Source organism: Lepus europaeus, chromosome 8 (genome assembly GCF_033115175.1).
Source record: "Lepus europaeus isolate LE1 chromosome 8, mLepTim1.pri, whole genome shotgun sequence".
In the NCBI taxonomy this organism is placed as follows: Eukaryota; Metazoa; Chordata; class Mammalia; order Lagomorpha; family Leporidae; genus Lepus; species Lepus europaeus.
In genome coordinates this window covers 124,058,344-124,072,083 of record NC_084834.1, presented here as the reverse complement: position 1 = coordinate 124,072,083, position 13,740 = coordinate 124,058,344, and the positions used below count along the sequence as shown (strand labels likewise).

Below are 13,740 nucleotides of genomic sequence, written 5' to 3'. Positions count from 1 at the left end.
ACTGATTTGTGAGCAGATCTCCTGTTATCTCAGCCAGGCTCTCACCTGCAGGCAGTGGAGCTGGCTCTGTCTGACCTAGTGAGAGATGACCCTGGGGGCTGGACATCCTCTGGCCTGTGCCACAGAACTGATGGAGAAAGAGCCCTGGGCCATGGCCGCTGTGTGAATCACTGTGACCATCACCAGAGAAATGCTGCGCATACCTTCCAGATACTCCCAGTACCCTTGCTGGGGTGAGGGGAGAGAGGGAGGGAGGGAGAGAGAGACATAGAGAGAGACACAGGGAGAGACACCCATATGGAAATAGACAAAGGAGACACATAGAGAAATAGAGACAGAAAAAACAGACATGCATACACAGACAGACAGAGAGATATATAGACAGAGAGACATACACACATGGAAAGAGTTGGTCAGACACACTGGGAAACAGAGGCAGAAAAAAACAGAGGGAGAGAGAGAGAGAGAGAGAGAGAGAGAGAGAAACGGAGAGACCCAGAGAGGTATAGACAGAAATGGAAAGAGACAAAGAGAGCAGAAAGAAAAAGACAGAGAGATACAGAGAGAGTGATAGAGGCAGAGAAACAGGAAGAGACAGAGACAGGCTGGGAGAGATTGAGGGAGAGACAGAGAGACCCCCTTCCCACCTTAGCCCCATCTCTTCCCGCATTTTCTCATGAGTCTGGGGCCCAGCTCCAGAGGCCATGTCTGGGTGACAGAGCCTTGGGTGCAGGGGAGCTGCAAGGGATTCTGGGAGCATAAGAATGTTGGGTATCCAGCGTCCTGTGGGTGTTTCTGCTCTCGCCAAGCTCTGAAAATGGAGACTTACTCAAACACTCCAAGGGTGTGAGGGGTCAAGTGAACCAAAACAGAAGAACGGAGTTGATTGCATATGAATCCGTCACTTCTCTCATTCACAATTCAAGTAGACTTTTTGTTAGGTGCCAGGAAATCTTGTGGAGACTCTGGGTTCAGTGAGGAACAAGCCCAATGGTGGTTTTCCTTGAAATTCTACCTGGGGAGGCTGATGGATAGCCAGGTGGTCATGATGAATCTTTGCAGGTGCTCTGAATGGCTGCAGGTGGACCCCTTCCTGGAGCCTCTGGACAGTGATGAAACCCTGGAGTTCAGGATTCCCACGGCTCCAGGCCCTTGACCTTCACCAGCCTCTCTGTGGTGGGGTCCTGCTGCCAAGTTCACAGGGACGGTCCTCAGACGGTGGTGGGAAGAAGTTGGACAGTGGTTGAAGAGCTGCCCTTAGGAATATTTGGGAGTAGAAAGGAGACCTGCACCACTGGGTGATCTCCTGCACACCACCTGCATCCAGGAATACTTATAAATGTCAAAACTATAGCTGCCATAAATAGCAATTCTTCTGATGGATCAGGGCAAATTCGGTTGAAAAGTTTCTGGAAAGGATTCACCATTCTGGATGCCACATAGAATTGTGTGATTCGGGAGAAGCTCTCGAACACCAGCATTAACGGGAGTTTGGAAAAAGCCGACTCCAACCCTGATGGATGACTTGCAGGGTTTCGAGCCTACAGTGGAAGAATTCATTGCAAAGGTGCTGAAAATAGAAAAAAACCTCTGCTGTAAGGGGAACCCACTGATGTGACTGAGCAGTGACAATCAGTCTCCTGGTCAAAGTGAATGGGTGGAGATTCGGTTTTTATGGATGACCAAAGAAGTTGCTTTCCTGAGATGGAATCTACACTTGGGGAAGATGCTGTGAATCCCACATAAACATAGCTAGTAGGTTAGGGGAAGGGTTCCCATGCTTGGTCCCTCCCTTTCTCTCCCCACTGGGGGCACTCCCAGCCCTGGGGAGTGCAGTTAGCATAGAGGTCAGGGTCCGGTTTCCCACTTGGCCTTGGGGAATTTATTTCAGTTCTTCACATTTGTCTTCTGTAAAACGCAGAAGATAGCATGGCCTAGTCATGGAAGCCTTGTGTGGATTAAATAAGACAGCAAGGTCAGGCATCTGAGAACACTGATGGGCACAGCGCGAGCTCCATTTGTGTTTAGGGAAGTGAAAGGCATCTAAAACGGGGAAACAGGAGCCTGATTTCAGGACTGACCTTTTCCTTGTTGAGGGTGAAGTCTTCAGGGTCGTGGCCGTTCTGTGACTCATTAGCCGATTTTTTTCTTGGGGGGTGGCCCTCAGTCCAGGTGGGGAGTTTTTCCTGTCACCCCAGGACCCTTGAGGAAGAGTGAGTTGCTGTGGACATCCATGAAAGTGGGGTGCCCGGTGCGGGGGGCTCCCTCCAATGCCAGGTGACCAGGGGACCAGTGCAGAAGCAGTGCAGCAGCTGCAGTACCAAGCAGGGCCAGCATGGGCTGAGAGCTGAGCTGTTGTCCGGGCTTCCTCACTCACGGCTCACAAAGGTGAGGCTTCTGCCCTCAGAAGCCCTGGGAGGGGCAGACAAAGGAGACTGATGGATGTGGCTCTGGTGGCAGAAAGTGCACAGGGCCCTGCTGGCCCAGGGAGGAGGCGCCGAGCCTGCTGAGGTGGGCGACAACATCTACTGGAGGGAATGGTGCCTGAGATGAGCTGTGGGGGCAGGTGGGAGCTCCTCAAATACAGGGGGATGGCAAGACTGGCGTAGCAGGGGCCAGGGCTGCAATTTGAGGAGCATTTGTGTACATATGTGGTACGTGTGTATGTGTGAGCATGCACACACGTGTGATCCATATTGAAATGTCCCGTTGCACAGCTGTGGTTTTCTTCTTGGGCAGTAGGGGGGCTTTGGGAGGTTTAGTCAGAGGACATAAACAAACCTGCTGCCATTCAAGACGTTGTCTGCAGGAAGTGAGGGAGGTGATTGGAGAGAGTAAGAGCGTGAATACCCATAAGGGGCTGATGGAGTAATTATGATCTTGACCAAGGCAGGGAAAGGGGTGAGAGGAGCTACAGTCAGCCAGACTCCATGGTGGATGGCAGGAGCAGGCTTCTGGCTATGACAGGCAACAGGTGCCGCTCTGGACTGAGATGCTGCGAGGAGCAAGAGGAGCTGTCGAGGACACAACGATGACATTGAGTGCAACGAGTGAAGCAGCAGGGTCTGTACCAAGAATCTGAGTGAATGAAATGAAATGGGAGGTGAAAAGGATATGAGTGAGAGAGGGGAGAAAGGGTATGGGAAGCAGAGCAGCAGGCAGAGGGGACTGCTGGGGCTCAGTTCCAGAGGGAAGCCGGGAGCAGTGCAGATGCGCCCTGGGGGCAGTTCAGATGTGCCAGAGTGATCCTGGCCGTGGAGGGGGAGTTGGGGTATTTACACCCTATACCCATCAATCATCTGTCAAATACTGCTCCTAGCAGGTTGCTAATTCTTAGACATTCTGGCCCCAGTATTCATACAGACAACTGGATTCTCTTGCTTTCTCTCCAAAAGGTTGATTTTGCACAAGGTGGGTGTGTGTGTGTGTGCATGACATGAGCAGGGCTCCACTGTGTCTGCTGCCACAAGACCCCTGAGCTATGCACAAAGAATTGTTGCTTGCATCACAGTGGCCAGGTCTGGAATTCTACAAGGACCCAGGTCTAATCAGATCATGTAAGTTGGTGGGAGTCATGGCAGAAAGGAAGAAGGTTTTGAAAAATCCCAGAGGACACCAACATTTACGGGATGGAGAGAAGAGGAGCTCTCAGAGAAGAAAGAAGAATCCAGGATCAGCGTGTGGTACAGTGGCTTAAGCCACTTTTATTTGAAAGGCAGAGGGACAGAGAGGCAGACGCATGGAGAGAGAGACAGAGAGAGAGAGAGAGAGAGAGAGAGAGAGAGGTCTTCCATCCACTGGGTCACTCCTCAAATGGCCACAACAGCTGGAGCTGAGCCGATCCAAAGCCAGCAGCCAGGAGCTTCTTCCAGGTTTCCCATGTGGGTGCAGGGGCCCAAGGACTTGGGCCATCTTCTACTGCTTTCCCAGGCCATAGCAGAGAGCTGGATCAGAAGAGGAGCAGCCGGGACCAGAACAAGTGCCCATATGGGATGCAGGCGCTGCAGGCGGCGGCTTTACCTGCTATGCCACAGTGCCGGCCCCTAAAATAAATCTTTAAAAAAAGAAAGAGAGGAGAATCTAGAGGAATGAAAATCAAGGGAAGGGAGTGTGTGAAATCAAGGAGGGAGGCCATCACTGTCACAGGCAGAGCAGGTTGTGTGCCAGGAACATGCACTGAGGCTCGACCCAGGGTCTGAGGTCTGGCAAGGCTAAGACAGTAAGAGCAACATCATGAACCGAAGTGAAGACGGTTGCCAGGAGGTGGCTACGGGGAGTGAGGTGACCATGGAGAGTGCTGTGAGTGCGTCACAGGGCAGGCCAGGCCAAGAGAGAGACAGCTACACAGCACACAGGGTGATGGAAGGGGCCAGTTCTGTTTAGGATGGGACTGTGAGTGACTGAGGAAAAGGGCCAATGGACAGAGTGACCTTGAAGACCCTGCACAGAGAGGGTGGGGTGCAGTGAGGCCCTTGGGATGGGGCAGGTGAACAGTCCTCCTTCGGCTGCCCATTTCCTTGTCCTGCTCATGGAGAGGCTGTTTCCTACAAGTCAGAGGGGAGGCCTGGGCTCCCAGGTCTGCAGGACTAGAAGTGGGAGGAGGGGTGAGAGGCAGGGCTGAGGCTCCAGTCAGGAGCGAGACCCGGCTGTGGGCCCAGATGCACCTAGTCCTCAGTGGTCACAGTGGAATCAGTCCTGGCTGTGCAGGCCCTGACGTTCTAGTCTGTAGGCCCGGGGGCCTAAATCTTTGTTATCTGTCCCTCTGCCTTCGCCCTGGGCAGAACGGATTTTCCCTTTTGTCCTGGATCTGATTAGCTTCCTTATTTCTGGCCTCTGAGGACTTAACTTTCTGTTCCTGTCACTTTTGGCCCTGGGTTAGCACCTGATTCAGATATTTTTCCTCCATTGCTTTCTGTGTTTCAGACAGAGTTGGGGCAGGGGCTGCCACAGCACAGCACCAGGTTAGGGCCCCCCCAACCCCCACCCCAGTGCTAGGTCCAAAGAGTAAGCTGCAAATCCTGCTCTCTGGTGCTCCCAGCTCGGGTCTGTGAGCTCTGCTCTGGCCCCAGTCACTTCCTCTGAGAAGTCGCCTGCACCTCTGCCCCTTGTTAGGTTCCTATCATGACAGCTGTCATGTCCTGTCCCATCTCCCTCTCCCCCACAGTCTTCCCAGCTGTCTGAGGGAGGGTCTGAGTAGGGTCCTCTTTGTCCCCAGGGGAGGACCCAGAGCAGTCAGTATTCTGCCAGAGAAGAATGAGCAGAGAGAGGGGCTGTGGATTACGTGTGTCTCTCAAATCCATGTCTGGAGGCTCTGATCCCCGGGTGACTGTATTTGGAAACAAGACCTCTGGGAGGTGATTAAGGCTAAGTGAGTTGGGGTTGCTGTTGTGGCTTAGTGGGTTAAGCTGCCTGCAGCACCGGCACCACATATGGGCACTGGTTTGAGTCCTGGCTGCTCCACATCTGATCCAGCTCTCTGCTATAGCCTGGGAAAGCAGCGGAAGATGGCCCAAGTCCTTGGGCCCCTGCACCCATGTGGCAGAACATGAAGTAGCTCCCAGCTCCTGGTTTCGGCCTGGCCCAGCCCTGGGGAGTGAACCAGTGGATGGAAGATCTCTCTCTCTCTCTCTCTCTCTCTCTCTCTCTCTCTCTGTCTCTCCCTCTCTTTCTTTGAAATTCTATCTTTCATATAAATAAGATAAATTTTAAAGAAAAAAGGGTTAAATGAGATGAGGGTGGGCTGTGGCTGGATAGGACTGGTATCTTTTTTTTTTTTATTTTGTGTCAGTTTAGCAGGTTTTTTCTAAACTTTTATTTAATGAATATAAATTTCCAAAGTACAGCTTATGGATTACAATGGCTCCCCCCGCCCCCACAACTTCCCTCCCACCCGCAACCTTCTCCTTTCCCGCTACCTCTCTCCTTCCATTCACATCAATATTCATTTTCAATTCTCTTTATATACAGAAGATCAGTTTAGTATATATTAAGTAAAGATTTCAACAGTTTGTACCCACATAGCAACACAAAGTGAAAAATACTGTTTGAGTACTAGTTATAGCATTACTTCACATTGGACAACGCATTAAGGACAGATCCCACATGAGAAGTAAGTACACAGTGACTCCTGTTGTTGACTTAACAATTTGACACTCTTGTTTAGGGCATCAGTAATCTCCCTAGGCTCTAGTCATGAGTTGCCAAGGCTATGAAAGCCTTTTGGGTTCACCAACTTCGATCTTATTCCAACAGGGTCATAGTCAAAGTGGAAGTTCTCTCCTCCCTTCAGAGAAAGGTACCTCCTTCTTTGATGACCCCATTCTTTCCACTGGGATCTCACTCGCAGAGATCTTTCATTTACGTCTTTTTTCTTTTCCATGGTGTCTTGGCTTTTCATGCCTAAAATACTCTCATGGGCTCTTGAGCCAGATCCGAATGCCATAAGGGCTGATTCTGAGGCCAGAGTGCTATTTAGGACATCTGCCATTCTCTGCTGTGTCTCCCGCTTCCCATGTTGAATCATTCTCTCCCTTTTTGATCCTATCAGTTAGTATTAGCAGACACTAGTCTTATTTGTGTGATCCCTTTGACTCTTAGACTTATCAGTGTGATCAATTGTGAACTGAAGTTGATCACTTGAACTAGTGAGATGGCATTGGTGCATGCCACCTTGATGGGATTGTATTGGAATCCCCTGGCACGTTTCTAACTCTGATTGAGCATATCCCAAATTGTACATCTCCTCCCTCTCTTATTCCCACTCTTATATTTAACAGGGATCACTTTTCAATTAAAATTTAAACACCTAAGAATAATTGTGTGTTAATTACAGAGTTCAACCAATAGTACTAGAACAAAAAAAAAACTAAAATGGATAAAGTATTACATTGTACATCAAGAGTCAGGACAAGAGCTGATCAAGTCACTGTTTCTCATAGTGTCCATTTCACTGTGTTTCATTTCATGTGCCAACAGGCACATGAAAAAATGTTCAAGATCACTAGCAATCAGGGAAATGCAAATCAAAACCACAATGAGGTTTCACCTCACCCCGGTGAGAATGGCTCACATTCAGAAATCTACCAACAATAGATGCTGGAGAGGATGTGGGGAAAAAGGGACACTAACCCACTGTTGGTGGGAATGCAAACTGGTTAAGCCACTATGGAATTCAGTCTGGAGATTCCTCAGAAACCTGAATATAACCCTACCATACAACCCAGCCATCCCACTCCTTGGAATTTACCCAAAGGAAATTAAATTGGCAAACAAAAAAGCTGTCTGCACATTAATGTTTATTGCAGCTCAATTCACAATAGCTAAGACCTGGAACCAACCCAAATGCCCATCAACAGTAGACTGGATAAAGAAATTATGGGACATGTACTCCATAGAATACTATACAGCAGTCAAAAACAATGAAATCTGGTCATTTGCAACAAGATGGAGGAATCTGGAAAACATTATGCTGAGTGAATTAAGCCAGTCCCAAAGGGACAAATATCATATGTTTTCCCTGATTGGTGACAACTGAGCACCAAAGGGGAAACCTGTTGAAGTGAAATGGACACTATGAGGACTGGTAGCTTTACAACTAGCTGAAGACACACCAGGAAGTGCGTTCTTCCCTGGAGCCACATCTGCTGGCCCCTGGCCCTTCCAGCCCTCAGGACCATGGGCAAATACACTCATTTCTATTGCCTAACACCCAGTCTGGCATTTGCAGGGCAGCTGGTGCAGACTAACACAGTGTCACCTGCATGTGTGATTAACCCTTTTCCCTCCAGCGCAGTGCAACATCCTAACCTATTATCCCCACCTGCTCTTCCTGTGCCCCTGTCTGATGTCCCCTCCCCAGGATTATGCAATTGATCGAAACTCCCATTCTATCCTTTGTTCGAAAGCAGATGAAAGACCTCCAGTTAATACCACCTCAGGCCACATTGGGAAGGCGGCTTCTGCATTCCTTTCTGCTTTTTGGAGAAGAGTAATTACTAAAAAATGTTTAGCCAGGCACACAGTCATCCTTTTTCAGGCAGGAAGCTCTGAGCTTTCAGTTAGGGATTTTGGTTTGTTTTGACTGTACGAGTCACCATGGCCAACATGTTTCCTTGTTCTCTCACCTGCAGTCGACCTTGAGTTTGGTCTGCCAAGGTCAGATTCTTGGTCGCTGGTCTCTGGCACGTGTTTCCCAGGCCACACAGCTTGCAGCCTCACGGAGCAGGCGCTGTTTGTGCCAGGTGTTTATCACACCTGCAGAGCACAGGGCCTGGGCATTCAGAGCTGAGGGAACACTGGGGTGGAGCTGTGTGGGCAGCGCTTACCTTGGGGCTCCACCTGTGAAAGATCAAACACAATCCTCTCATCGTGGGATCCAGCTGGTTTCAGTTCCACTCAGGTGCTCTCTTCAGAGTCAGCTTGAGCCATGGAGGTTGAACTGGCTCCATCATGCCAGAATAAAGGAAAATACGGAGCAGAGCCCGCCACCTCCAGTGCCACATAGTGCGTCTTGTCCTCAGAACCAACACAGGCCATGCCCGATAGACTTGGGGCAGCCCCCGGTCACACAGACTGGGTCCAGCTCTGAGCCTGCATGCAGAGGCACGGTGCTCAGCTGTCCTGGGAGGCCGGAATGGTCACCTCTCACAGCACCAGGGGGTTGTTGGGGTCAATAGATCTGCACAGATGGCTGAGGGGCGTTGAATAAATGCTTGTCCTCACAGTGCTGACTCCCATGCCCTTTTGCTCTGTGAGGCCATCATCATCCTCCCTTTGTCTGGATGGCACACCTAGGCTGGCAGGGAGCGATGAGCAGTTAATGAGGAGGTGCAGTACTGAGTTCAGTCATCAGCATAGCATGGTGGGGGCCAACCTCACTTCCACAGACAGGAAACCCAACCACGTGGAGCGTGAGCACAGACCCCCGGTAACACTGCCACACAGTACTGACGGGCCTCACAGAAAGCAAGTCACCTGGAATTCTGGTTCCCTCAGATGCTGGAATTGCTGACAATTTGGTGTCTCCTAGTTCACGACACGTCAAGGTACTTATCCACGTACGTCTCTATGTGTAGATACTCTAAAATGGAAACATGCCCTAATACTACTTGCTTCTTTCCCAGTTAGCAATTGTATACCGTTCAATATCGTTAGATCAACTTCATTTTGATAATACATTCACAATATCAGTATTCCACCTACATGGAAGGTGTAGGTAGATTCCATCTACAGTGGAATATCTGTTGAAAATATTCAGGATATTAAAGTTAACTGTTTAAAAATTGTGATAAGGTGCCCATAACATATAATTTGCCATTGTAACCATTTTGAGAGGCACCAAGTACTTTCACACAGTTGTGCAACCATCACCACCACCCATCCACAGAACTTGTTTTCTTCTTGCAAAACTACATGAAAGATGTAGACAGATTCCATCATAGTAGAATATTTTAAGAAACACTTATTTTTAAATATTGTGATAAGATGCAAGAAGCCTAATTACTGCTAAGTGCATTTGCATTATTGTACAACCCTCACCACCACCCATCCACAGAACTTTTTCTCATCTTGCAGAACTGGAACCCTGGACTCATTAAACAGTAACTGCCTTTCACTCTTCTGCCCTTCTGTTTCCCATCTATGAATTTGACTACCCAAGTCCCAGGTATTCATAGAATCGTATAGTGTTTGTCTTTTTCTGACTGGTTTTATTTCACTTTGCAGAATTGTCAAGGCTCATTTGTGTTGCAGCATACCAGTCTTCTTCCTTAGCAAAGCTGAATAATATTCCAGTGCAGGTGTAGACCACACCTTGTTTATTCATTGATTTGTTGATAGAGACTCGGTGCTTATGTGCTTTGGCTATCGTGAACAATGTTGGTGTAAACATGGATGTACACACATCTGTTCATATTACCAATGTCTGTCCTTTTGGGTTTATAACCATAAGTGGAATTGTTGCATAATTTGGTCATTCTATATTTAATTCTTGGAGGAGATACCATGCTATTTTACATCATGGCATCATTTTACATTCCTACTAGCTGTATACAAATATTTCAGTTCCTCCACTTCCTCACCAACACTTGTTTTGGTTTTGTTTAGCTTTAATTAGTTTATTAATTAATTTGAAAGTCAGAGCAACATAGAGGGAGAGATAGAGAAAGTTACCACCTGCTGATTTGCTGCCCCAAATGACCACAACAGCCAGGTCTGGACGAGGTGGAAGCTGGAAGCCAGGAATTCCATCTTGGCCTGCCACATGGGATGCAAGGGCTCAAGCACTTGAGCCATCTTTCATTGCCTTCCCCGGAGCATTAAGGGGAAGCTGAATAAGAAGTGGAGAAGCCAACATGAGTGTATTTCAAGAAGATTGTGGGGGCTGGTGCTGTGGTGTAGTGGGTAAAGCCGCTGCCTGCAGTGCCGCCATTCAATATGGGCGCAGGTTCCAGTCACGGCTGCTCCCTTCCTATGCAGCTCTCTGCTGTGCCCGAAGATGGCCCAAGCCCTTGGGCCCTTGCACCCACATGAGAGACCTGAAAGAAGGCCCTGTCTCCTGGCTTCAGATCGGTGCAGCTCCAGCTGTTGCGGCCAATTGGGGAGTGAACCTGTGGATGGAAGACCTCTCTCTTTCTCTGCCTCTCCTTCTCTCTCTGTGTAACTCTGACTTTCAAATAAATAAACAAATCTTTTAAAAAAAAGAAGACTGCGAATCTTCTCACCTCCTATGCGTACTTTTTTACACCTAAGTGCATGAGCATATATAAAGTTCTTGAAGTTCTTGGTGACTCATGGAAAATAAGGAAGTCTATATGGAGGAAAATAAAAGTAGAGAAGCCAGGACTCCAACGGGCACTCCCATATGAGTGGCCAGCGTGTGGACTTCACCTGCTGCACCAGACAGCAGCCCTCATTTTGGTTTGCTTTTTATAACAGCTACCCTAATGGTGTGAAGCTGTATCTCATTGTGGTTTTATTTGCATTTCCATAACAGTTAGTGATGTTAAACATCTTTTCAGGCGCTATTACATAATGCTTTGATTCCATTGATTCAAAGCACAGACCCCTAGCAAAATCTTAATGGGTTAATTATATGATCATTAAGTATTTTGAAAATAGATCATTGTAAAGGTTAAGAGTGGGAATCCGAGAAGGAGGGGGAGGAGGGGTCAGAGGGTGCCACTATGTTCCTAAATCTCTGTATATTAAATATATGAAATTTGTATCATTAAATAAAATAAAAAATACAAAAAAAGAAAAAGAAATCCTAATATTTTTTAACAGAACTAGAAAATCTATCCTAAATTTATATCTAATCTCAAGTGACCCTGAATAGCCAAAGTAAACTTGAAAAAGAACAAACTCAGAGGACTCATCCCTCCTGATTCTGAAGCTACGAAGAGATGATAATCAGAACAGTGTGGTACCGACATAAAGACGGACGTATAGAGCACCAGAGCCAAACAGAGGGCCCAGCAGTGCATTCACGCATATATGCCTACAATTCAACCACAGAAGAAACAAACAACACGATTTAAAATAGACACTTATTCAAGGGAAAATATCAGTGATAAGTGGAATTTTTTAAAATGTCCCCAATAGGCTGATTGCTAGCAAGGTAGCAAAGGGTGGGGAGTTTCTTTTATGGTCATGTCCACAGCAAGTGAGAAATTGCATTTTAAGGCCTTGGGAATGACCATGGGTAGAACATTTGTAAAACACATCCTTACTATTGAGCAGTAGATTGCTTCCATTTTTTCAGCCATGGTAACCGTGGCAATACAATAATCACAGCTCTATAACGTCTTTTTGTTGCATTTACTCATCTAACAAGTATGTTAGGAATCTGGCAAACGTGCGTCAGGACTTTCAGCTGTAAAGCTATTTGGGTATGGCGGTGCTATTTGGGTATGGTGGTGATAACATCACGAAGGAAAAGCACAGAACATGCTGACAAGGAGTGGCTTAGCCTGGACAGTCCGGAGGCTTTTCCCAAGGAGATATTTACTAGACAGCATAAATTCTTAGGCTATGTTGCCATCTGAAAGGTTAAAGGGACTTCACATTTAAAGTTTTACTAAATACTCCGGTTTGTCCTTCCAAAAGGTTGTGCTAATTTACAATCACAGGTATCTTTTTTCTCCGTACTATCAATGCTGGTCTGTGCTTTTCATTTATGTAAAAATGACACACTTTCTGGGGCACCTACGACATGGTAGGCACTGTTGCAGAGGTGGTTTTACTTGGGGGAATTCGAAGGGTAGTTTCTGACCTCCAGGACCTTACTTTGGGATGGAAGAGATAGACTACCAATAAACACATTATTTCAAAATGTTCGTTTACCTTTTAGTTGGATTTCTGGTTGAGGACCTGGGATGGAATTAGGGCCTCTGGGTGAAGCACCTGGCTAAAGCTCTGGATTTCAGCCAGCGTGATTCTGCCACTCAGGAATTCTGATGGTTTCTGGAGACAGTTCTTGCTGCTCGAGCTTGGAAGGAAAGGCTCTTGGTGCCTCATGGCTGGAGGATCGGGGTGCTGCTAAACACTACTCAGGCCAGAGAATTACCCAGCTCAAAATGTCAGTTGTGCTGAGGTTGAGAAACTCTTGGGTAAAGGAGACAGCAAGGTTCTTGGAGCCAGAGCGTCTGAAGCTCAAATCTTAGATTATCCACCAAAACGCCATCTCAGTCATCACCAACAGTTTCCTGCAGTATGGTCTGAGAGCTCACTGTTCTGGGATTCTCACTGGAGAGAGTGAATATGAACATGAGACACAGACATGATGACAGATGTCTGTCAGTGACAGATTTGAACTGGCTCTCTGATACAGCAAGTGGACATCCCAAGTAGTAGCCTAACTCCCTGCTTCACAATACCCATTTTCTCCCTAAAACTAAAGCTTAATTTGTTACAAAAAATTTTCATTCATTTGAAGTTGTTTTTTCCCCTCATTTTTGTAAAGAATGAAAAATGGATTTAACCTTGTTATTACTTTAGAAATAGGCATCAATTTTTTCTGTATTTTCTGCATAATCCATTATGGGATCATTGTTTTAAAGTGTTGTCCCTTAACCAAAATCTCCTGTGTATTTCGAGACTTCTGGTTTTCTTCCAGGGTTGTCACAGATCAGGTGCCATTGCTTTCTGCCTGATGGATTTTCTCCAACCTTTTGTGTTCCATGGTGTGAGCTTGCTGCTGCTGCTTTTAACTTTTCTATGCCTGAAACAAATTTTTATTTAACCTCCATTTTTGCTGGTTCTAGAATTCTAGATTGGTAGGCTCAAAAAACAAACAAACAAACAAAAAACAAAAAAACCCTGCCAGAATTACAAAGATATTTCTCTACTTTCTTCTCACTTGTGCTGTTTTGCAATGGGAAATCTCCGGACAAGCTTACCTTTCTTTCTTTCTGCATGATTTGTCTTTTTTACCCCTCGTTATCATCAGCTTTGAACAACATGATTATTATGTGTCCTGGTATAATTTTCATTATATTTCTTGTGTTTGGTGTCCATTAGGACTTATGATTTTCATAAAACTTGAAAAAATTTCAGCTTGTATTTCTTTAAACTTTCCTGTGTTCCAACACCTTTTCAATTTCCTTTGAGAACTCTATTGTCTCTCTGTGTTTCATTTGGGAAAATTTCAATTGTTATGCCTTCAAGTTTAGAAATGTTTCTTTCACCAATGTCCAACCTGCCTCTAATCTCATCTAGAGCAATTTTCATTTCAGATGTAAT

At 46.7% G+C, this 13,740-nt stretch overlaps 1 non-coding gene across 1 annotated transcript; it reads right to left on the bottom strand.

Annotated features, from left to right (window-relative positions):
- Window positions 1-11,586: 11,586 nt before the first annotated feature.
- LOC133766126 (small nucleolar RNA SNORA32) lies at window positions 11,587-11,698 on the bottom strand. The gene has a single exon (XR_009866678.1). It is a non-coding gene; the product is annotated as a small nucleolar RNA SNORA32 (small nucleolar RNA).
- Between the last annotated feature and the right edge of the window lie 2,042 nt (window positions 11,699-13,740).